The sequence below is a fragment of the Triticum urartu genome, chromosome 3, assembly GCF_003073215.2.
Source record: "Triticum urartu cultivar G1812 chromosome 3, Tu2.1, whole genome shotgun sequence".
Classification (NCBI taxonomy): domain Eukaryota; kingdom Viridiplantae; phylum Streptophyta; class Magnoliopsida; order Poales; family Poaceae; genus Triticum; species Triticum urartu.
Window position 1 is genome coordinate 23,412,126 of NC_053024.1, and position 24,433 is coordinate 23,436,558.

Below are 24,433 nucleotides of genomic sequence, written 5' to 3' on the forward strand. Positions count from 1 at the left end.
TGGGATTCTGGGACCGGAGTTGTCCTCTTTTTCAGAAGAAAAAAACACCAAAACATATTACATGAACATGAGGTTAGTTATAGGCTTATAGCAACTCAATGAAATAGAAAACCATATTGACAATGGCAGTTACTGTCCATTAAAATAACATAGAACTAGTTAACATTGCTTGTTATTTCTCGAAGTACAGAAATTAACTATTTGTAAAGCACAGAACTAGGAAACCTTATTGACAATGGGCAATTACTGTCCATAACTTAAATTCCATTTTGTTTCTTTCATAGGACAAGAATTTCATCTTTTCAAACAGCTAGCTGTCTTGAGGCTTCACGGCCGGGAACAGGAGGACCTCCTTTATGTTCTGGGAATCCGTCAGCAACATGGTGAGGCGATCAATCCCCAGACCCCAGCCTCCGGTCGGTGGCAGGCCATACTCAAGGGCAGTGCAGAAGGTTTCGTCCATGGCCATCGCTTCATCGTCACCGTCCTGACGATCCCTGAGCTGCTCCTCAAACCGCTCCCTCTGCACGACGGGGTCATTCAGCTCCGTGTAGGCGTTGCACACCTCATGCTTGTTGATGAACAGCTCAAACCATTCAGTCAGTCCAGGCCGGGCTTCGTCCCTGTGTGACTTTGCGAGTGGGCTCATGATCACCGGATGGTTGATGATGAACGTCGGGTTCACGCATGTCTCCTCCAGGAAGTGCCCGACAAGCGTGTCCAGCAGCCGTGCCGTCGTGTGTGGAAGCGGGCACGTAATGTCGTACCTGGCACAAGCCTCCATCAAGTACTCGTTGGCATCATCGGTCGACAGATCCTCCTCCGGTATGTTGAGATCGGCCATGTCCTCCAGTCCCTTGATCATGTTGATCCGCGAACGGAGGAGTAAAATCGATCTCGATAGGTGGCTTGTCGGCGCCGTTGGCGTGGTACTGTACCTTGTAGCCGCCCGTGAGTTCCTTCACCATGCCGCCCAGCATCTCCTCCGTGAGCTCCATCAGGTCGTTGTAGTCCGCATAGGCCATGTAGAACTCGCACGTCGTGACCTCGGGGTTGTGCGTCGTGTCGATGCCTTTGTTCCTGAACTGCCTCCCGATCTCGTACACGCGGTCCAGTCCGCCGACGACGAGCTATTTCAGGTAGAGCTCTGGCGCGATGCGCATGTACAACTTCATGTTCAGGTCGTTGTGGTGCGTGACGAACGGCCTGGCGGCGGCGCCACCGGCAACCACGTTCATCATCAGGGTGTCCACCTCCAAAAACCCACGCTTGTCAAGGAAAATCCGGATGAAGGAGACGACTCTGGCTCGCTCCATGAAGACGGACCTCACCTCAGGGTTCACCATGAGATCGAGGTACCGTCGGCGGTACCGTGTCTCCTGGTCCTTGAGGGCGTAGCTCTCCATGTTCCTGGGCATGCCGGGCGCCCATGGCAGCGGCGGCGCGCGCCGGTGCCTATTAGCCTGCCGCGGCAGCATGTGCAGGCAGGGTGAGAGCACGACGAACTGTGCAGGGAATATGTTGAGCTCGCCTCGGTTGCTTTTACCAGGGAACCCACGCACGTCCACCACGTCGCCAAGCTTCACGCTAGAGTGGAAAGCGGAGAATTCCTCGAGAGTCTCCAGCTCCGAGGTCCCGGAGTCTGCCATGACCTGGACCTTGGCGCCGCCGCGGTGGAGGTCGTAGAAGAGGAGGCTGGAGGACGACGTCCTCTTGCTCATGATCCTCCCAGCCAGGGACTCGGTGACGTCGACCAGCTTCTCCCCGTCGGCCAGGCCCCTGTACCTGTGGACGTAGTCGGCGACGGAGACGGTGGGCTGGAAGGCGTGCGGGTAGGGGTTGACGCCGGCGGCCTTCTGCGCGGCGAGCGCGCCCAGCCTGTTGTGGTAGTACTGGGTGGGATCCATGCCGTCGTCCGCCATGGCGCGCCGTGCAAAACTCTCTCCCGTACCGTAGTTGGGGAAAAACAGAGCGGAGACTTTCTTGACCTAGCACCGATTTCGTGTTCTCGTCGGTTTATTTATATCCAAAACATTAACGTGCGCATCAAAGGCGCCTCCTCACGTCGTTCGCATTCCTCGCGCGTTCGCATGTACGACAAAAAAATGCATCCATCAGGCTCCCATCGGCATCCCTCATCCCCGTCTTTACTGTGGCGAAGTATAAAAAAAATTCCATCAGGCTCCCATCGGCATCGCTCATCCCCGTCTTTACTGTGGCCAAGTATAAAAAAACTAGCGATGGATCCCTTCCTTCCCTTGGAAGGTAACTTCTACTTTTCTTTCGCCCCACATCGTCACATCAGCTCTCGCACGCAACCTCCAAAGCCGCCGCCGCCGCCGCCGTCTCAGCCATTTCTCTCGTCTGCTCCTCCCCTTTCCCCTGCCCTAGCCTATTTCTAGCCCTCCGCCTCTCCCTTTCTTCCTCGAGTATGGCAGCGGAAGGGGGGCCGCGACGGGAGAGAGGTTCTCCACCCCTGACAGACGACGTCACCGCCTCCGACCTCGGCCTCGTCTGCAGCAGCAGCACGGACCTCTGCCCGTGTGTCTCTGTCTCGCTGCTCATCCTCCGGGAGGGGACTCGGAAGGAGGGTCGTGGTCCTGGTTGGGATCTCCGTGCTCCCTCTCCTGCGCCTCCATCTGCGTTCGATCTCGTCACTGGTGAGTAGTGCTCTGCTCAGCGTGGGGATGACCTATGAGATTCTTAGTTTGAATTCTGATGTGAATGAGTAGTTCTCTGCTCAGCGTGGGGATGACCTATGAGATTCTTAGTTTGAAATCTGATGTGAATCTCCTAAAAACCGAAGCAAATCTGTCTTGAGAACATAACCTTCGAATCACGGAACCTTGAGATTTTCTGAAGCTTTATTCCCAAGCCTGAAAATGACTAGCTGGCTAGGTTAATCGTCGCTCTGAGGAAATCAAAATCGTCTGTGGGAATGGCCCCTCAGAATGTTCTGAACCATCCCTTGATGCTGTCTCTAGGTCTGTCCAGGCCCTGCCGTCCACTTGCTGACTTCTTCTTGGCGCAATGGGTTGAGTACGTTGGTCTGTGTTGGTCGCGAGTTTTGGTATTGTTGTAGAGGTCTTCGGCAGCGGTTGTGATGCGGCTCGGTTGCTCTGTGGCTTGCCCAATCGCCATCGGCATGAGGTTGGCCTAGGTGAAGCAAGTATTGTAGTACGCGTGGTGGGTGTGTTTGGTGGATGTGGATGCTAATTCCTGTGATTGGCATTGTAATGGCCGAAAGGCATTCTATCCGGCTTCTTTGCCGCTTCTTCTTTAATATATGATACGCATGCTCATGCGTATTCGAGAAAAATGTTCTGAACCATCCCTACCCATATAAAGAAAATGTGGGAGCGGGACGGCGGGATCTGCTCCAGGCGGTGCGGGACGCGCTACTGTCGCTCATGCAGCAGAACGGCGTCGACCTGATCTTGTGGAGGGCGGGTGAATTATTTCTGTTCTTTATTTTTTCCCTATTCTTAACATTGGCAAACGATCTCAGGATTCCGCACATGTGCAATCTTCACAATCAATAATTCCTTGATATAGAGTCGAACCAGAACATGTATTAAGGGACCATGACATATCTAGGATCGGTATCTGAAGATGGCAAGATCTGGTCATGGCATCTGACTTTTGACAAGTCAGTATCTTCCAAGAAAATTAATCCTTCTCGGCCTCTTCGCGTGGTTCGTTGAGTGCTGGGTCGTGCCATTGTCTAACTGGGTGCCCCTCGCGGCCACCGTCTGGGCGATCATTCAGGTAGCTGTTGTTTCTTTCCCCTGTGTTGGTCAGATCATAAATGGATTCATAGTTCGTTTGATGCCATCTTACTTTTAGTATAGCATGTATAATGTCTTATATTGGGCATTCACATGATACTTTGTAATTTCTGAAAGAGAAACAGAGTGTGAACTATAGCTTTTTATTTGTTAGGAAATTCTGATATGTTTTGTTTTGTTAAGTGCTAATAATGATTTTGAAAGTGAGATTAGCAGAAAACAACATTTTATCTAGGCCCCTAATGGTTCTGTTTGTCTTCTTAGTTCTCACCCTTTTGTATCCGTGATGCAGTATGGGGCTGTAGAAGATTTGAACAAAAGATGGAAGCACCATATACTGAACACAACAGTACAGTATGTGTTGTTTCCTTGCTCTATTTACGTTATTGTTTGTTTATGGAGATAGTCATGCTCATTTTACCTCTATAGTACCTTACAACTCCAATAAAGCCTTGGGAGGGGTTGAACAAACTTTTGATTGAAGTTCGGCCCAACTACATGGAACCGAAACTATCAAGGAAGTTCCAATCTACTGTCGAGGTGAGCTTCTGCCTGAAATTATATTTCGTGCTTGGATGCAACTTAGTAGTTTGTAGTTCAAAAGGTTTCGCAAATAACATTAGATTATGCTATATGCATTTGATCCATGGAAGTTGATTATGTAGAATCAAATCATTTCAAAAATCCTTTTGATTTTGTTGATTTGAGGTAGACAGTACACCTGCTGCAGTGGACTTCGTCGTCTCATCAGCATGCTCGCCCGCGACAGTACACCTGCTGCAGCTCCGGTGAGACGCTGGAGCTCATGGCGGCGCTCACGGCGGTGTACCTCATACTGTACCTCAACTAACATATTGATCTTCTACTTCTTTTCTGATCAAACTGGGAATCATACTATTCTCTTTCTGTCCAGTAAGCCCCACTAATCACTCTCATTACTCTTTCTATCCGACGTGGCATGTGAGAGCGGAGGATAGAGGTTGCCACGAAATACCCAACCAATGCACTTGTCGATCGTCTTGCTCTTATTAGGTAGTCGTTTCAATGAAAGTATATCTGCCGCCTGTTCATTTTTCAATTCACTTTCAATAGACAGTTTGCATTATTTGTTTTTTTGTGGGAGTTGAAGCAAAGAATTTGTTATGTTTCCTTATGCTGTGAATCTGAAGTGTTTCTTGCTAACTAAGAACCCTGCACAGCTAGATGCTGCACTGTCGGCCCTCAATCCTTGGATATTGGGAAGTTTGAAGAAGCATGTGGTGTAGGTATGTTTTTGCAATCAATATATATATTTACATGCTTCTGCAAATTATAAATCATGTATCCGCATGTGGTGTAGGTATGATTTGATAATGTGGTTGTTTGGATGCAAAAAGAATAATAAATCGATGCACATTTTTTATGATCAGACGTGGAACGGCCAATGTTTTGTAATGGAGTAGCATCATTAATGCCCAATTGGACCTTTTTTTTGTGTGTGTGTATTGAGGGGGGGGGGGGGTCAAACTTTGTATTTATCAACTATTAGTGAATTGTCCTGCCTGTGAATCCAATGGATCGTACAGTGGACCTACGACATTGTACTATAATTGTTCTCGGAATGTTCTAAATGTTTGGTGCTTGATAAATATCAAACTTCTAGGCCCTTTCCGAATAAATTTCAGTAGTCAACAGTGTAAGTGTTCTAAAAAAAGTCAGAGGACCAACCGATGGCCTAAAGTTACATATAATCAATATTTCATGTTCTCTATTACAATAACAGTGTTTAAAGAAATAGTAATACTAGAGTTGGAAAGCATAATGCGCCTTGGATCATGTCTTTTTTTCTCATTGCCCAAACACTGCTCGTTCTGCTATATGTCCCTTCTTTCAGTCATAAGGTTTATACATGTATTGATTTAACAAGATTAGATTCACAGTTAGTTCTAATGGTGTGACATGGATTGTGTTTGTGATCTTCCAGTTTTCCTGTTTCTTCCATGCATGTGAAGGACTCATATCTTACAACCTGAAAACTGAATGTACGTCGTACAAAGGCAGCTTGGCAGTTGTGGCGCTCTTATATAGTAGAAAAAATGTTATTTGGTGAAAAGAAACATAGCCTGTGCAGTAATAAAAATAAATACACTGATCCACTTCATTTCTGAGATAAATGATTAGTGTTCAGATATAAGAGGAGATGATTTGAATTCGTCTATTGCAGCTACAAATCAATGAACAATTTCAAAAATGGAGCTGCACTATTGTTTAGTGTTAGCCTTCACAATCTTTTCTTAGACAACGTTTGATTCTGCAACACAACTCCACGCTGTGACAAGCATTTCACCAATGAACACGTTTTACAAAAAATATCACCGGCCAAGCTTTATTGATTAGGGTTTAGCATAACCGGAACACAAAGAACTTTAAAATTGTGAAATCCAACGTATTCTGCAGCGGGCGTTCTGGACGGCAAGGTGATTGTTGAGGCCTCATATGGAGGCATGACCTTGCTGTTCAATTTGCAGATGGTGCCCACCGACGCTGCTACCTCCGGAAGGTCGCAGAGGAGGCCACCCGAGCTGGACGACGCACTACCAGAATAACGGCCGCTGCCGACGGCCTTCTCTACGCCGACGGCTCCCATCGGCATAGATGGTGGTATGCCGACGGCCGCGGAAAGACCGTAGGCATACTAAAGACGTCGGCAAACCTCCATCTATGCCGACGGGGGCCGTCGGCGTCGGAAGGCCGTCGGCGTATATTCCACTATGCCGATGGGGGCTGTCGGCATAGAGCCGCCGTTGGCACACAGGTGGGTCCGCCGACCCAGGTCCAAACGGAGGGTCGACGCCGTCACCTCTATGCCGACGGCCTTGACGGAGGCCGTCGGCATAGCTTGTACATTTTTTTTATTCGGCAAAAAATCACGTGGGCTTTCTATGCCGACGGGGATACCGTCGACATATATATTATATGTTTTTTATTTCTCATTTTGCATTTTTTATTAAACTTTAGATTTGATTAATTTAAATCTAATTTATATAAACTTAAACATACACAAATTATATATGAAATTGGGGCAGAATTTTCCATAGATTATGAATATCCTGTTTGTTTTTACTTTTGATTATTTTAAAATGTAACTTCATGTAATTTTGCATATAGGTCCTTATACTTAGTAAAAATCACAAGTAATTGATACTTCACTAGATTTGGATAACTTTTAAATGATTTTCTTATCATAATCTCGCACTAGGACATGATGCGTGTGTGAATGTGTTGTGACATGTGTAGACGCCCTTCTTGGGCTTCGAGGTGTGCCCCCCTCCCCCCCTTCACGGACGGCGGTGCCGCCATCACTTTGAGTGGGAATCGTGCGCGTCGGGTAGAACCGGAGGGAATCTATTGGTGGGTTGGGTCCACGCCATGTTCGGGGATGTTTCTATGGGCTGACCTATCGCAACCAGTGGAAGAGTCCACTGGTCAAAGCCCGCCAGGAGAAAGTCAAAGGCCTAGATCTCCTGGTCAACGAGGCTAGGGTTAGTCCGGTCAGTGGGGCTTCGAGGTGTAGCTATGCCACCGAAACACCGTACCGGGTCCCGATGCGTGTGTGAAAGTGATGTGGCATGCATAGACGCCCGTCTTGGGTCTTCGAGGTGTTTCCCCCCTCCATGGACGGCTGTCCCACCGTCACTTGGAGGGGGAATCGTGCGTGTCGGGTAGAACCGGAGGGAATCTATTGGTTGGTTGGGTCCAGGCCATGTTCGGGGATGTTCCTATGTGATGACTATCAGGGCCGTCTCCAAAAATTTGGGGCCCCGGGGCAAAAATCAAAATAGGACCCTAAATTTACATTAGGGTCGAACTAAATAATCACACAATACATATATGATGATTTTCCAACAACCAAAAAAATCAAGAACTACTGAGTTCAAACTTAATTGTGTCCTAAATCTAGCCTCGTTCGGCACTTCCCACCTAACCTAATCAAAACAAATGAACTTATTACCTGATAGTGGAAGACCAGAGGTGATGGCGCTCGTAATTGACAGGCCGTGGGCGATCGACGGATGCCGAAGCAGGTAGGCATTCAGGTAGATCTGGCACCGTAGTCTCTGGTGGGTGATCGGAGGAAGCAAAACCAACGGGCGTTGTTGGGGCCTGATAGCAATCAGTGCACTATGGCAGAAAAACGATCGATTGATCGATTCTCTAGACCTCATGGGCCTGTTATACATGCTGTTTTGGGCGAATGGGCTCATGAGCTTTATTTTTCCTGATTTTAAACCTACAGCTAATAGACTAATACTTAGTGATTAGGGGCCCCAAATATTTGGGGGCCCTGGGCGGTCGCCCACCTCGGCCCCCTCCATCGACGGCCCTGATGACTATTCACAACCAGTTGGAAGAGTCCACTGGTCAAAGCCCATCCGGCGAAAGTCAAAGGCCTAGATCTCCTGGCCAAGGGGCTTCGTGGTGGCCTTCCGGTTGTGGCAATGCACTGAAATAGCACACGCGGTCTTGATGCATGTGTGAAAGTGACGTGGCATGCATAGACGCCCATCTTGGGTCTCCGGGGTGTTGCCCCCTCCACGGATTCCAGTGCCGACGTCATTTGGGGGGGGGGGGGGGGAAACGTGTGCATCAGGTAGAACCAGAGGGAATCTAGTGGTTGGTTGGGTCTAGGCCGTGTTCGTGGATGTTCCTATGGGCTGACCTATCGCAACCAGGTGGAAGAGTCCACTGGTCAAAGCCCGTCCGATGAAAGTCAAAGGCCTAGATCTCCTGGTCAACGGGAATAGGGTTAGTCCTGTCGGTGGGGCTTCAAGGTGTAGCAATGCCATCGAAACACCGTACCGTGTCCCAATGCATGTGTGAAAGTGATGTGGCATGTGTAGACACCCGTCTTGGGTGTCCGGGGTGTTGTCCCCCTTCACGGACGGCAATGCCACCGTCGCTTGGAGGGGGGATCATGCGTGTTGGGTATAGAACCGGATGCAATAAATGTCTCAAATATTCCAGGCGGGCCAGAAAAATGCCATGTCTTGGCACATGTAATTTGCCGTCTGTGGATCACAGACGGCAAAGACCCAAATCCAGACGGCAAAGATTTTGCCGTCAGGAAGCAGACGGCAAACTCAGACGGCAAAGATTAGCCGGCAAAGAATACTTTGCCGTCTTCCTTTTATCGAGATGACAGCAAAGAATTTGCCGTCAATCAATTCGGTTTTGCCGTCTGTCGCAAAAATAACAGACGGCAAAAAACATGTTCTTTGCCGTCAGTCAAAACATGTGCTTTGCCGTCATCCAGACTAAAGTACAGACGGCAAAGATTGTTTTTCATTTTTTTTAAAGTGACATCCTAGCAGAGCATCTCACCGGAACCAGGAACAAAAAACCAAAACAGGTTACAGAGAAGTTACAAGAGCTGTCCTAAAATTTACAGAGAAGTTACAATGGATTCAGCACGGCCTTGCTGTCTTGCAATCATCGTTGGTGGTTACAGAGAAGTTACAAGAGTTGTCCTAAAATTTACCCAAGGACCCCTAGAAACTAAAAATGAAAATCAATTAAGTCCTCCATGTCCTCCATCGCAGCAACATGTACTTCACCACCGGCCTTCCTTCTTCTCGCCATGTGCTCGCTGGATCCTGGAGAGAGAGGGGGGGCACTGTCGCGCGCCTGTGCAGCGTCGGGCGGCCGATGCCGGAGGGAGGAGGCCGCCGCGCGGAGGAGGGAGGACGCCGCCGCGCGCCCGAGGGACGAGGCCGCCGCGTGCCGGAGGGAGGAGGCCTCCGCGCGCCGAAGGGACGAGCCGCCGCGCGCCCGAGGGACGAGGCCGCCACGCGCCCGAGGGAGGAGGACGCCGCCCGCAGGAGGGAGGAGGCCGCCGCGCGCCGGAGGGACGAGGCCGCCGTGCGCCTGTGCTCGCCACCCGCGGGTCCGCCATGCTCGCTGCCCGCGCGGCTGGGGGCAGGCAGGAGCGACGGGGGCTGGGGCCGAAGGTAGGCAGGGGCGACGGGGGACGAGCCGAGGCCAGCGGCCGGTGGCGGCGACGGGGGACTCGCGCCGGGGGCCGGTGGGGGCGACGGGGGACTCGCGCCGGGGCCGGCAGGGGTGATGGGGTCGGGGACGGCGAGGCAGAGGCCGGGAGGAGAGATGGCCACGGGTCGTGCGAGGCAGAGGTGTTGGGGCGTGGGGGAGAGAGACATGGGAATAGTGGTGGGGCGTGGGGTCTCGGATGGATAAGGTGGAGAGAGGGCGTGGGACGTGGGGCTGGTGGGTTTTGCTTGGTGGGGATGTGCGGAGGAGATTTAGCCATGTCAGCGATCCGCGTGATCCATCCGTGGACTTGTGTTTTCTCTTTGCCGTATGTGGTTCTAGTTACAGACGGCAAAGTTCTTTGCCGTCTGCATTTTATATTAAAGACGGCAAAATGAGCTCTTTGCCATATATAATTAAAAAGGCAGACTGCAAAGCTCTTTGCCGTCTGTATTTATTGTTACATACGGCAAAGTTTACTCTTTGCCGTCTGTAATAAAAGGCAGACGGCAAAGTCTATTTTGCCGTTACTTTTTCTTTGCCGTCTGTTGATGACGACAAACCCTTTCTTTGCCGTCTGCCCCGATGAAATGCTGACGGCAAAGAAATTACTGACGGCAAATCTCCTGTTTCCTATAGTGTACCTAGGAGATGGTGCAATATACAAGTGGCTTTCGGTCAGGCTTCTACGAAACACACTCAAACTTTTACTAGACCCTACAAGGAACATATGAACATCGTCCCAGGTCCTGAGGATTTCCGACATTGTATGTTTTCTGTGGATTTTAACGGCTAGATCCGGCATGCCGCCAAGGTACATTCGCCCCCCGGTGGTGGGTCCTTCCCCTCCTTTTGTTGCACTAGGTATACACATTCTAAAAAGACATCATATACGATTGTACAAACCACTTTTGGACATCATTTCAGGTGGCTGCCATGCATATCTGTAATTTCCCGCATTGAAACCCTACGGATGCAATAAATGTCTCAAATATTCCAAGCGGGCCCGAAAATGCCATGTCCTGGCACATGTCATGTAATACCCGCCCCTTTAAGAGCACGAGAAGTTTCGAGTTCCACAGAGCAACGGGCAACACCCTTCCTTCAGAAACCACACACTTTCCCTCCCGATAGCTAGATACTACCTCGAAGATGGTGCAATTTACAAAGGGCCTCCGGTCAGCCTTTTGCGAAACGCGCTCATATTTTTACCACACCCTACAAGGGCCATATGATGGCACCATGCCCCGTCCCGAGGATTTCCAGCGCCGTATGATTTTCCATCGATTTTAATGGTTAGATCCGGCAACAAGTATTCAGTAGGGTTTTCACACAAAAAAATAATCTTTTTCGGCACTCAGAAATTGAAAACTAAATTTTGCTTGAAAATAAAATGAAAACTCCCTTCATCAAAATTGTTTTCCATTCTAAGATGCACACTTATACACAATATGATATCACTATAACTATGCCATGAATTAGGCCATAACATTCGTCATTTTGCGGATGTTTTTATTTATTTTTTAAATGCAAACAAGGTGTAAATAAATATGAATTTTTCCATGGTATTGGTTTATTATTCCTAGAAGATTTGGATTTTTTTTATTTTTTTACTAAATTTTAACATGAGTATTTCCTGTTCAAAAAACTGTGCAAAGAAACACAAAATCTGTGCTGGCTTCCTATTGGTTGGAAGCAACCTCCCACGGATCGGTGACGTGGCAAGGCAGCCTACCCCACCACGACACCAGCCCCACCTCTCCCTCCCTGCCACCTCTCTCCTTCCTCTCTCTCTCTCGTCTCTCCCTCCCCCCGCCGCCGCTGCCTACGCCGCACGATTCCGGCGTGTTCCGGCGAGCCTCGCCAACGCGCAGCACAGATTCGAGCCCCCTGCCTCCGCTCTTCCCTTCCTTCCGGCCAGATGCGCCTCTCGTGGCCCCGAGAGCTCAGCCACGACCCCTTCCGATGGCTAGGGTTCCGAGGGTGGCATCCCCTCCAACTCCGACGCGGCGACAGCGACTCTGCTCCGCCCTCTCCGAAGCCCACCGCAAGTCCCATGGGCGGCTCCGCCTCGTGGATGGTACTCCTGCACCCGGTGGCTGCGGGGCGGACGCGCGCAGCGGGTAAACTCCGGCGAGGCGGTGGCTCCCTCTGGCGGCTCCCTCCATGGCATGACGGCGGTGCACTGCATCGGCTAAAGCACCACCATGGTGAGCCCCTCTTCATCCTATGTTCCCTCCGGTTGCTGCCATGCACATGACGTGTATTTTTCTAACTGTACAATAACACTTACTCCTCTACTGTCACATACTAGATGATTGCTACTAGACTAATAGATTAGCCTTGAATTCATCTAGTTTGGATCAAAACAGAACCATTGATTAATACTAGATGATTTTTACTGTAAATTTTGTTACAGATTTCTTTGAACTAGTTTGATTCCCTGTTGATCTATATTTTTTACTTACTCACATGCTGGACTGAATTTGCTACTGCTGTTACTCTAGTGTTGAACGAGATAGGCATTCTATTGCTTGTTTCCTTGCTTCCACAAATTAAAATTCAGTAATCTTGTTAACTGCTACCGTTGTCATGAACCACACATCTGAGATGAACTTGACATTGATTTGCTCCTTTGTCAAGTATGGATAGACTTTGCTATTCACCAGTATTCAGGCAGTTGATGTGTGCGTGTTGCTGCAACTGTTAGGACATTGTTGGATTGTTATCACTAGTACTAGTCCTATCAAATTGCATGTGAGTAGTTCATTACCATGCTATCCAGGGGATATTCATTTTTGTGCCTGTGAATTCGTTCTTGTTGTGTATATATGTATATGTGCTAGCAACATGAGTAGGATTTAGCATCATGCTGGGCCTGGATGAATTGCATGCATACATTGATCCTGGGAGAAGTGTCTGGCTGATACAATCCTCTTTTTTACAAAGCTATTATATACTTTGGGAAATATAGTAGTTTGTTATTTACTGCCTGCACTGCAAGTATGGATGCTCATGATTGCATGCATCCAGGGTGAGTCGTACCTAGTTGTTCTTTATGCATCTCCAAGTTACTATTGAAAAAGCTCGCATAACTAGTTGTTTCTTTTCAGTTTAAACCTGAGACCTCTTTTGTTTTATCTTGAGAGCTATGACTGATGGCCAAACCGTTGTTTTTCTGTGCTAGACTCACTCCACAACTTTGTTTTGTTTTGTGCCACCTGATCATTATGCCATCCTATTGATATTGATGCAATGGAATTTATAGTTTTGTTGTCCCCTGAGCTGAGATGCTTATCTAGTGTTTATGGCTTAGTAACTGTCCTCTGAATTTGAAATTATACTAGTATTGCTCTACACTCAGCAGCTAGCTCTGTTTTGTGGCACCTGTTACTTATGCCACGGTATTGTTTCAATGGAATCAGTACAATTCCTTTGCACATTGGGATTGCTCTGTTTGCTTCATATTATGGTGTTAATGTCTTACTAGCTAATTGTGGTGGCCGTCTGGATTGTCGCTCATAGTATTGCTGGTGGTGGTGCTGTTGTGTAGGTTGACAAAAATGCTCTGCATCTTGAGAAGCAAATATCTTAAAACTTTGACTTGGATCTCGACGGCGACGGCATCCAACGAACACAAGGTCGCTCCCAACCAACAAGTTTTTTTCTTCCAAGTTAATAATGTGGATTGTGATGTTTATCTGTGCACTGATTTTCAGAGTGGATGGCCGTACCATTTAATTTTGATTACTAGCACTAGTAGTTGTATTCAGTGTGAGCTGGAAGACTAACTGATTCAGTTTTCGAAGCCATCTTTGCTGTTCTGGTTGTGTTTGCGCAGCTCACTTGTTGCCAGTGCAGTTCTCTTACACATATTTGTTTGTTGGGGTTTAATTTCTAGAATCATGTCTCTAATTGCATTCGTAAATTTCTAGCCTTAATTGTTTTTTTTGTTATGGTCAGCAAGTATGCCGATGGTCCAACCGTCGGCGTAGCTATGCGCCAGGCCTGCCCAGCAGCTGACATGTGGCACTGCTAGGCCGACGGTTAGACCGTCAGCATAAGTTCTAGAGCTATGCCGACGGCTTTACCGTCGGGATACCTGTGCAACGTGTCAGCACATGGTTGGCTCGGTTTTGACGGCGGAGCCGTAGACGGCCGTTAGGCGGAAAATTTTGCCGACGGTGCATGTGTGCCGAAGGTGGTACGGACGCCGTCGGCATAGCGGCCTATACCGACGGCTTTGCTATGCCGACGGCCACCCTGGGATATGCCGACGTACGAGTTGCCGACGGGGCTATGCCGACGGTGGCCGTCGGCATAGGCCTATGCCGACAACCCTGGGCCGTCGGCAACGTAGCTTATTCTGGTAGTGACGGGGCGTCTTTGGATGTGGAGGAGGTCTGACTAGAGGAGCGGCATGTTTGATGTATCTAAATATGTCTTTGTTAACAATTTTATTTGGTAACTATTATTTATGTTTGTTACTTCCATCCTGATGCCTCCAGACCTTAATTAAAGAGCTTTACATACTGGTTTGCTCACTTTTCTTTGTAGAGCAGTCCAACTCATTACCATCTTATGTAGTATCTCTTATATTTGTGCCTTGTATCCTTAGTAGAGCTCAATCATTGATCTGCTTATATCTCCCATCCCCAGGTCTTTGATCCTTATGTTTTAATGGTTCAAATTCACATCGGGGATCATTACCTTGACCAATCTCAGTGACACACTCGAGGAAGATAAAATTATGATGGACCGTACAGCGTTAGGCATAATATACCATTGTTTTTGTGTGATTCCAAAGATGTTAGCTACTACTCCTTCCGACTAAAGTTGTACTAAACTAACGACAAGTCTCAAAATCTTAGTTCAAGTTTCAGAACTCAAGAGGTATCCTATACTCTTGAAACTTTTATTAGGAGGTGCTCCCTTTAAATACATGCTTTTGCTCTACCCCCTTTTACTAGCAATTCGATGGTGCTGCTTGAATATTTTGTTCCTAATGCATGCAACACAATACATCCCTTATCTGCATAGATCTGCTTGTTCTTGAATCGGTTCAAATAAATATGATGCTGATTTGGTTCCTTCTACTTCTACAGGTTTGAATACTATGGTCAGATTTTCCCCCCAAGAATCCACAAGTTTTGCTGGTCTTGAAGAATGTATTAAGTTCATTGCAAACTTAAAGTTCAAAGAAGATATGCAAGGAAGGGCGCCGCCTCTCCCTCACCGTCTATCGTCTCAAGACACGACGTCGTCAGCAGCACCTGCTATCTATATATATGAACTATCTATCATCTTTAGCTAATCTCTAGACACATCGCCATCAGCAGCACCTGCTATCTATATATATGAACTCTACTTTTCTTTGAAGATCGTTTTTCTTTTGGAGCATGTTAGTCTTTGATTTCAATTCAATGTTGTGCTCTATCATCCACCTTGTAAGATTGTGACCTACTATCTTATAATATGCACCTATTACCTTGCTATGTCTCTTGAATGAACACTTTTCTCTAAGTTTTTGTGAACTGTACCCTGGCCTGCATATGCACGTGCACAGCTGCACAGCCAAGGCAAGTGCGCACAAGAACGCACAGGAGGCGCGCCCAGGGCACGCCCCTCCTACTAGTATACAAAGAAGAAGAGACGACTATGCGCTTGTTTGGACTCAAAATCGAACAGAACCTACCGTGACTTGCCAAACAAGCAACCCCACGACCCCACCCCGTGACTCGTTGGATCCTTTTGAGCATAGCCGTTGGATCCAGTCAACGCAAAACTGGCCGCCGCATCAACGCAGCCCCACGCGAGGAGCTCCCCTGAAGCACCCCGATTCATTGTCATCTCCAGCACAACATCAATAATGCCAGCGGCCTCCAGAAGAACCACGTCGCCCTCTGCAGCACTAATTGAAAGTAGAACATTGGTGACTGCCGGCCGGCGACAGCCCGCATCGCATCGCAGCCAAGCGAGTGTTGCGTGGCAGCGCCGTCGGTCGAGGGCTGCGTTGCAGCACAGACAACCGCTGACGACCGTCGCATTGTGGTGTCGGTAGCACCATCGACGCTGCATCGCAGCACTGGCAACTACCGCGGGGTTGCATAGCAGCACCAGCAGTTGACGACGACCGCTGCGTCAGAGTGTCGACAACAATTGAACGATGCATTGCAGCGCCGTTAGACACCAAACAAACGCTTTCCTACTTTTTATACCTAACAACGGAGCTAGCTATACATCCAGCAAGAACAAATAGATCAAAGATGAAAGAAAATATGTTGCCTCGATGACACAACTGTAGAGAAAGATCAGTATACATATGTGAACTCAAAGAAAGTGAAATACGCATACTTACGATGAGTGATATCCCGGTTAATCTGTTTATGTGTCCTAATTAACGGCCCATGAGCACACCCGAAACAATATCGGTAGTTAGACGAAGAAAACCCATCCTGGTTAAAGGAGAAAGAACAGGAAAAAGGTCCGTAGATTTGAAAAGAGTGTGGGGGGGCTTACATCGAACTCTCTGCTGCCTTGAACACTTTCATGGAAAAGAAACATCGGCTTTGCCACCAGAGTAGGAAGAAAAAGGATTGCCTTTCAGCTTGTTGCCCGTACCTGTTAATGAGCGAAAAATATGAACAGTGTCTGAAAAAAGGAGAACAGTAGCAATACGCTTAAGCAACAGTGGGTTTATTGATATTTTTGCGGCGAAGAGAACTATTGCATATTTTTGATCCAACTCAAGTCAGAAAGATCGATGATGTTCAGGTTAAAACTCTGAACTCTCAACTATGTCCACTAGTTGATATTTGTTGCTCGAAGCTTAACAAGACAAAACAAGGCATTCCACTTCCTTAAAATTATTCTTGCTATCATGAAAAATAAAAACTCCTTTAATTTTCTCGCTTCACCGATCGAGATCACTACTACATGCATGCATATGGAGAAAAGTGCAAACACTGTTTGGACAAAAAAAAAGTTTGCTAGTTCTTGGCCGGGCACCAAACACCTTACGAACCTGCATTGTCAATGAATTAGCTTTCTCTATTCCATGGTAGTGGTATAATTTACCTGAATGTTCTCTGCCATACAATTTTCTTAAGATTAATTAAGCTCTCGTACTGTTAGCATTGCAGCAGCGATCTGTATGTTACCATCCTAGTATTACCCAACATCGACGAACAGCAGAGATAAGATACTACCAGTAACGGATGGACACAATTGACAAGAGCACAAACAGAATGGTTACAAACTGTACAGTTCTGCTTTCTTGGTGAGTTCTATTTGATGGAATGGTTAAAAAAATCCCAGTGTCGTGCACACACTGAAACTGCATCGTGCACATGAAGGAAAATCATGATAAACTCCATTGACTAGATATGAAACAACAGCCCATTATGGTTATGATTCAGCAAAACACATGACTTGAACTGGTTGAACCACATCTACATTTTCAAATGAAACTACATCCATGCTGTCCCATTTATCATCAGAACTACGGCTATGGGACTATGACCCCTAAAATATCATGGTAAAATACATTGACGGCAACCTTAGTCATGATAAACAAACTACTTGTAGAACAGAGGGCAAAAGCTACATCCATTAAAAAAACAGAAATAGAACTACAACCCACTATGGTGATGATTCAGCAAAATGCATGCCTTCAACAGGTTGAACTACATCTATAGTTTCAGTTAAGAACTACGCCATCCCACTTGTCATCAGGAGTCAGGATAACAAACATGGCACCTAAATGTAACAATAAGATTACATCCATGACAAAACTTTGGATAATCACTGATTACTCGATGTAGAAAGCTGCATCTGAAAAATACACACAAGAACACATGAAGCCCACAATGGAGAGTTTGAATTATGAGAACGTTAATCATCTAACCCACAGGGAAGCCATGGAAAAGTACATCTACACTAGGCATGGAAATTAAGAAGAAAAAACCAACATCCAGTACCTGGCAAAAATACATTGTAGAACTAGATGAAAACACACACTACTAGGAAAAGGCCTACTAATGGCGCACCAGTTTTGCCTACTAATGGCGCATCACTGGTGCGCCATTAGTATCACGCCACTAGTATTTATTACTAATGGCGCACCACTGGTGCGCCATTACTATCTGGTATACTAATGGCGCACCACCCAATGCGCCATTAGTATATAATACCATGCGCCATTAGTATGCCTCCCAGGGGCCATATTTAACCATGTGCTTTGGCACACTAATGGCGCACTGCGGATGAATGCGCCATTAGGATACTTGGCATACTAATGGCACATTGTTTGGTGATGCGCCATTAATATACTTTGGCATACAAATGGCGCACTCTGTAGTGATGCGCCATTAGTATGAATATTAGGTTTTTTTTACTTTTCTGATTTTTGCACAGGTTACAAAATATATTATTTGACAGAATATAGACAGTAGCACACAGCAACAACAGATTCATCGAATACAATAGAAGATTAGTCTCCGAATACAATTCATCATATTAGTCTCGGAATTCAAAAAACCGAATAAAGATAAAACATTACAAGTCTCGAGACCGCGAGTATCGAGTTTGTCTTCACATTACAAGTCGATATCGATCATCTAAACTACCATCACATAGAAGAGAGCTGCGGTCATCACGATGAGCATCATCGTGATGAAACTGGTCTTCATCCGGTTCCTCCAACGCTCCCTCCTCTCTCCCGCTAGATAGCGGGCGTATCTAGATTCCGCCTCCGCCCTAGTGGTGTACCCTTTGTAACTGTTACCGCTAAAACGGTGAACCTGTCTCCGACACTCCTCCCAGTCGTCGTAGACTCCGGGAACCTTACCCTTGTAGACGACATACGACGGCATCTCTATGCACAAGCCAAACAACAGACAATACATACATAAGCAATATATAAGTATGCAACAAAAGGATCGGAAGAGAAATGCAAGACATGACATTAATAGCATGATTCATGGTCCTACTAATAAATAGCATCGATTACATCTAAGTTGAACGACTGTCCAAACCAAAGAGACATACAAGTTCATTAAAGTTTAATTACAACATGAGCCAATCAATGTTTCAGAACTACACATAGCATCACTACTGTCGACTCGACTCATGGGACCGGAGCGTGGATGAAGCCGCCGTCTGTCGTGATGGTCATGAAATCGCTGGCGTTGTCAGCCTGCATTTGTAGCGTTCCGTCTATCTCCCTGTTGGACGGTTGATATCTGAGGTAGAACTACCCCGAGGTATGAAGGACATCTTGATGGATGATGTCCGCAAACTCCGACTGGATGCGAAAGAATTCTTGTCTGATGTCCGCGTCCTGGATTGCCGACAAGCTCGCGGCCCAGTCTTTGAGATTATTTGGTAGCAGAAGGTGATGATGGTCCCTTACGATCGCCCACATGTGATGGAGGGCATAGTAGGCATCCTTCTGACCGCGAGGAGGCTGCTTGATGCAGCAGAATGTCGTAATTACGAACTGCCCTGGTGAAGGTGCCTCCAGATTTGGCGTAGCCGGGGAGAACATCATCAAGAACTTTCTTGATATTTGTGTAGTCTATCTTGGAGTTACGATTCGGGTCGAAATACGTGGCATGGAATATTTCGGGCTTAAGAGGATGAGTGTGCAATGTGTGTCACTGCACAGAACATGGAATGTTAGAAAAAAAAGAACGATCGAAATCTAAGAAATCATATGTTATGGGGCGGTTTAGGGATGACTTACTCGGGAAAGTAAGCCACAAGGAAGTTATCCTTATCTGGGTTTGCCAGAATGACGTCTTCGAGGTGTGAACTCGCGACTTGGTGGTCCCCAGCGCTGCTCAAGAGCTTGGCACGCATGTAGAAGGGGTCGACGATCACGATGTCCGGGGTCTTGTCTCTAATGATCCGCATCTCCATACTCAGCGAAAACAACCGAACGAAGGTGTAGTGCAGCGGATGAAGGTTAAACATAGCAAAGATGTCATCAAACCGCAGGACGATCGTACCCCCGATGTTGCCATCCACAAAGCCCTTGCCCTCTGGCACCTTGGCCACGAAAACCGGGTATGCCACATCATTCTCTCTGAGACGCTGCTTCTCCAAAGAAAGAACATTGTCGTGCAGACTCCGCATAGCACCGGTTGCAGCATTGAGCATATTTGTCGGTAGCATCGCCCTACCCGCCACATGCACCCTCCTCGAGATATCCTTAGGTGAAGGTGGCCCGTCCTGACCACGGATCGTACTCGGTGCCGGCTGGCTCGCACCGGCGCCCTTTTTAGTCTGCCGTTTCCTGCCCTTCTTCTTGATCTGCTGTAATGGGACCGAGTTCTGCTCACAGACCACCTTCTTGAGCGTGTTGGGGCTGATAATATTTGGCACCTCCACTATCTGAGGCTCGGTGAAGGCGGCAGCTAGAGGCGTCTCCTGAGAACTAAACGCCAGACGACGCCTGTTGCAATTGGGTTTCTCCGCCGTACCAGCTAGATCGCGGTCGTCTTGTTTGATTTCTTGAGAAGGAGGCCCGCAGAACTCGTCACCGTACCCATGTTCGGCAAAGTACTTATCGACGTTGGTAAATGTACCATCATCGTTGTCGTCATCGTCCGGATCCTATGCCATATGCATGTCCGGATCCTGTGCCATAGGGATGTCCGGCATGTCCGGTAGAGTTGCGGCGTTCTTGCCATGGCTTGGCGCCGACACGACTTGCGGTCTTGTCTGTGGGGCGGTGTCCCGCGCCCCCAAACGAATCTGGCTCTTCGGCCAAAGCAGGGGCCAGCTTACGCAGGCGCTGAGGGTCATCTCATCTTCTTCGTCGGCCCCAGCGGGTCGAATCGGAGGTAACAGCTCGTCGCAGCCTGGCAGCACCTGAACCACTTCAACTCTATACATTGTGGGTGGCATCGGATTACCGTGGAACACAGGGTTGCCCGGTTGAATGATTCTACCCTTGGCGACATCGACCAACTCGCCGCCCACGAAGTGCAGGAGAGTGCAAGGAACGTCGGCGGCGCCCTGCGAAAACATGTATGGCGTCAGGGATGCCCAGTCAAAGGCAAGGAGATGAAGTCCTCGGCCGAGAGGCTTAGTTACCGTGATGCCGTCGAGCTCGGCTAATGTTGAGGCACCGCCAACGGCGGGCGTGCAACTGACGGAGGGGCCGCTTGCTAGCGAGGTGCCGGCCGGCGTACACCCGGGTGCATTAAGCTCCAATGCCGGTGTCGGAGACACCAATACCGCCGCCGCCGGAGACACCAATGGCGCCGCCGCCATAGACACCAATACCGCCGCCGCCAGAGACACCAATGGCGCCGCCCGCGCGTTGTGCGAGTTGCTGGTCGTGAAGCTGGGAATCGGGGGCGGCCCCTGTTGGCCACCCACAATCCACGTTGTTATCCCATGAATCAAGGTAGGCATAATGCCGGTGAGCGTCGATCCCAGTTCTTGTTGCACTTGCTCTTGGACCATCTCCGGAATCTGCGCCACTTGCGCCTTGAGTGCTTCAACCTCGCGCGACTGGCTTTCCGAGCTGGTCTTTTTCTCCTTTTGCCCACCAGCGGTATAGTATGACGACCATTTTGTGGACAAGTATTTGCTGGCCACACGACCAGCTGACGTTGGCTTACTGAGCTTATCCTTGTTTTTCATTACGTTCAACGCCCTATTCAAAGGGGTGTCGAAAGGGGAGCTCTGAGACGACCCCGCGCTACTGCTTTCTTTGTCCTGCGGAAGGACCGTGAACCATTTAGAAATATTGGGGATTAATTAGAATGCAACCATATGGAGCTAATTACGCCGGGGTGTATTCTTTACCAGAACAAGCTCAAGCGCCTTGGTCTTCGGATCCGTGGTAAGCTCCTTTGTTACCGGGTCCTCCTTGTACCGGGCCCTGAGAAAGTTCCTGGTCTGCTTGTCAGTGTATTTCTCGAAGCGGGGCGGTAGGCCTTGCTCGGCACGCTCCGCGTCCTCCTTGTCCCATATAGGCTCCGCCACTCTGTAACCGCCGGGACCGAGTTGGTGGACCCCTATGTTCAACTTGATTCGGAGGTTGCGGGGCTATTGCACTTGATCTTGAACTCCTTGTAGTCATCTTTGCTAATCAAAGGATATTTCGCGTTGATCTTCTCATAACTATCACCTTTGTCAATCATTGCCTTCACCATGCTTTTCCAAGTAGACAGGGCCGTGCTCATCATCGTGAGGGCGGCACCATTCACTTTATTCCCCGAGAGGCGTGTGTTTGCGAACTCAAGGGGAACTTGTATCGTTCGTGCAGCTTCGTGAAGAGGAGGCTGCGCAAATTCCCTCGGTCCTTATGCCTTAGGTTCTCGGTGTTGATCGAGGCGGTGCTCCGTAGAATGCACCCGAGCTGAACCGAGTACACCTTGACTACATGTTTGGGTGCCGTCCGATGCCCGTCGGAGTTCACTTCAGTAAATTCCTCCCTGACGGTGCCGAGCACGGTCGGGCGCTGGTCCATCCGTTGCCTCTTCGGTTGGCTGCCATCTATGCGTGCGCCACCATCATCAGTGGTGGCATCCGCGGCGCCATCATCAGTGGTGTCATCCCCGACGCCACTAGGGGTTGTGTAGTCAGGATCGGTGTCTTCCGCGGCGTCCTCATAGCGGTGAGGTTCTTCCTCCAACTCCTGGGACAGCTCCCAGAATTGCTTGCCGCCCGAACCGCCGGCCTCATCGTTGTGGGCCATGTTTCGCGCTAAATAGGAAAAAAGTTTGGTCAAAAAGTTGGTTATTGTCAAGGAACAAGATCATGGTCTCATCATTTAGGGTTTGTCGACACCGAGGCATCCTAAAAGCTAAGCTTTTATCATTTAGGGTTTGTCGATGGCGAGGCACCCTAAAAGCCTAAGCGTACATCATTTAGGTTCTCATCGACACCGAGGCACCCTATAGAAGCCAAGTTAAGTTTTCATCATTTAGGGTTTATCGATGCCGAGGCACCCTAGGTTGGGCCTAATCACTTGGCACTAATCACTTGGTTCTATTGCCACCTATGTTGGGTTTATGATCTAGGGTTTATCGATGCTAAGGAGAATTCTAAGTTGGTCCTAATCACCCCGGCCATGCATTAGTCGCAAGTACCCCATATGTCCTATTTTTAGCAAAGTCATGCTAAAATTCACGGAAAATTTCAGCATGACCTTTGCTGAAAAAAGGACATATGGAGTACCCGAATTTGTCGGAACGGAAGTTAATCGACATTCCGGCAAACTCAAGGGCCTCTCTGGATACCTGCAAATTCATCACGACACAATGGTCGGAGACAAAACCCAGCCACAGACCATATGGTCCTCTGCTTTCATATGGAAAAAATCAGCTCAACTTATGTGAGCTTCCATTCTAGATATAATAGGTCACCCAACAAAAAATCATCAATAGTATGATCAATTTTGAATCAATAGACATACTTCTCAAAAGAGGCATGATCAAATTCTGGTGCCCTTGACTTACTAGTATTTATCTCTTATGACTGATGAATGTGCATTGAGTCTAGAAGCAAAGACTCTACAGTGAAATGAAAAAAACCTTGGAAATATATTTATGATAACTCTAAATGGATCAGAAGGTGCAGATGCACTTGTAAAAAAAGGTATGCATTTGTAGCAGCTTTGTTTTGATTATGACACCATTCTGTTAAGAAGGCAAAATAACATTATCATCCCAATTCATGGTTGAAGTTGAAGACCCTAAGCTTTAAAATGCCAAGTCTCACTTACGCATTTTAACTTATTTACCAGTTCAGAACTATCACCAGAAAATAGTAAATCCACATTGACCACATAATATTATTTTGCAACCACTCAGTTTGTCCTTGACTGGGACACTTGAAGCACAAAACAACTAATGCAGAGCTAGGTTGTATGTTTGGCTTAAGGGTTTTCCTTTTCAAATTCTGACTCTGTTTCTAAACAAAGTAGGCTTCTATCCTGCCTAGAATGTAATGAAGATGTCCTGGATAAGCTGAGTGTTTTTTTAACAATTTTCTCATTTTGACAGCATCTGTATCACATTACACTTGATATATTTTCACTCCTGTGTGTTGTAATGAAGATGTCTTGGTGAGACTTGATATATGTCCAAAATTAGAAAAATCACAAGGTACTTTCTCTACCTAATAAACTCCATATGACCACATAAAACCCTGTTTAACACACTTGTAAAGAGGAACAACCCCCCTAAGGAGCTAGAAAGCTATATCGCCCACTGCCTCGTCGAATGTCTGTCAAGGGAAGAGATAAAGAGCATATAAAACATTACCCACACAAAAAAAGGAGAGCATGTAAAAAATTTAAAAACGAGAACCATGAGTTATGAGAACTACAAATTAAGCAGTGCAGTGTTCAACTAGGCCTCGGACTCCAACTGTCAGATAACAAGAGAACAATTCACACGACAGCAAGCAGGTGTAACCAGAGGCAGAGGAGCATGAAGAGACGAGTCTCCAGAACTAGTCGATGAATCCATGATGGTGCTACATATTATTAATATTAAAACTAACAGAAAATGCTAACAAGTCTTGAGAACTAGCGCATGATGCTACGTAACCCTATCACCCAGAAACAAACCATCGAATCATCATGCAAATGTAGTTAC

General features: G+C 47.6%; 1 long non-coding RNA gene and 1 pseudogene across 1 annotated transcript; one reads left to right on the forward strand and one right to left on the reverse strand.

The window, feature by feature from the left end:
- Nucleotides 1-310: 310 nt before the first annotated feature.
- LOC125546536 lies at nucleotides 311-2,565 on the reverse strand (annotated as a pseudogene).
- Nucleotides 2,566-11,949: 9,384 nt separating this feature from the next.
- Nucleotides 11,950-13,636, forward strand: LOC125547754. The gene is made up of 2 exons (XR_007300752.1): nucleotides 11,950-12,022; nucleotides 13,366-13,636. It is a non-coding gene; the product is annotated as an uncharacterized LOC125547754 (long non-coding RNA).
- The last annotated feature ends 10,797 nt before the right edge of the window (nucleotides 13,637-24,433 follow it).